Raw genomic sequence first — 1,805 nt, 5'->3', positions numbered from 1 at the left:
GTGGTTTTTTTTTTGCAAAAATAAGTTTTCTATGAAGGAATAAATTAGTGGCATTGGTATTACCCTTAAAGAACAAACAAAAAATAAAATCAAAATAATCAACATAACGAAGTTTTCTAAGGAAGAATGAGGCATTGGTATTACCCTTTAACAAGAAAGAAAATAAAACAAAATAAAAGCTAAGCTAAAATCAAAATAGTGAAGTTCACTAATTAAGAATGAATTAGTGGTGTTGGTATTACCCTTTAAGTATTATTTTTATAAAAAACAAATCAAACAATGAAAAAATTAACACACAATATACACAAAATATGCACTTTTATGTAATGTGCAAGAATAAGCATACAATAGTGGAATTTATAAGAAAAAAATGAATTGGTGGCATTGGTGTTACCGTTATAAGAAGAAAGAAAATGAAATAAAGAATGAAGCAAAATCAAAATATTGAGGTTCTCTAAGAAATAATGAATTTTTCTAAGATGGAATGAATGAATTACATACACATTACCCTTAAAGAAGAAAGTAAATTAAAAAAAAGCAAAAGAGAATAAAAACAATGAATTTTCTAAAAGATAATTAATGACATTGCTGTTACACTTTAGGAAGAAAGAAAATAAAAAAACAAATAATGATAAAAATTGCACACAATTTACACATTAATTACAATTTTTTATAATATGCAATAATAAGCATATAATAGTGAAATATTTTCAATAAAGGAAAATTCCAAAGAAAGAATGAATTAGTGGCACTTGTGTTACAATTAAATAAGAAATAAAATAAAACTAAATGAAAAATAAAATAATGAAGTTTTCTAAGGAATTATGAGTTAGAAGCCTTAGTAATACCTTTTAGGAAGAAAGAAATTAAAATAAAAACTAAATCAAAATCAAAATTATGAAGTTTTCTAAGAAAGAATGAATTAGTGACATTGGTATTACACTTTAGTAAGAAAGAAAATATAAAAAAATAATGATAAAAAATGCACACAATTTACACATAAATTACATTTTTTTTCTAATATGCAAGAATAAGCATATAATAGTGAAATATTTGCAATAAAGGAAATTTCCTAAGAAAGAATGAATTAGTGGCACTTGTGTTACAATTAAATAAAAAATAAAATAAAATAAAAATAAATGAAAAATAAAATAATGAAGTTTTTCTAAGAAATAATGAGTTAGAAGCCTTAGTAATACTCCCTCCGTTTCTTTTTAGTTTGCATATAAGATTCGGTCAAAGTCAAACTTTGTAAAATTTGACTAGCTTTGTAGGAAAAGATATCAATATCCACACTATGAAATCAATAATATTATATGCATGATGAAATTAATTTTCATAACAAATGTTAATATTTTTTCTATAAAGTTAGTCAAACTTTCCAAAGTTTGACTTTGACCAAATCTTATATGCGGACTAAAAAGATACGGAGGGACTACCTTTTAGGAAGAAAGAAATTAAGATAAGAACTAAATCAAAATCAAAATAATGAAGTTTTCTAAGAAAGAATGAATTAGTGACATTGGTATTACCTTTTAAGAAGAAAGGGAACAAAAAAAAATAAGAAAATGAGAAATTTGCACACAATTTATGGTAAAAAAAAGAAATTTGCACACAATTCACGCAGAAATTGCACTTTTTTATAGTATGCAAGAATAAGTATATAATAGTAGAGTTCTCACAAAAAAGAAAGTTTCATAAGAAGGAATGAATTAGTGACATCGGTATTACCATCAAAAAAAGAAAATACAAAAAATACTAAATCAAAAACAAAATAATGAAGTTTTGTAAGAAAAAAAAAGAAT

The sequence above is a fragment of the Triticum aestivum genome, chromosome 6D (assembly GCF_018294505.1).
Source record: "Triticum aestivum cultivar Chinese Spring chromosome 6D, IWGSC CS RefSeq v2.1, whole genome shotgun sequence".
NCBI classification, from domain to species: domain Eukaryota; kingdom Viridiplantae; phylum Streptophyta; class Magnoliopsida; order Poales; family Poaceae; genus Triticum; species Triticum aestivum.
Note: the sequence above shows the minus strand (reverse complement) of the source record.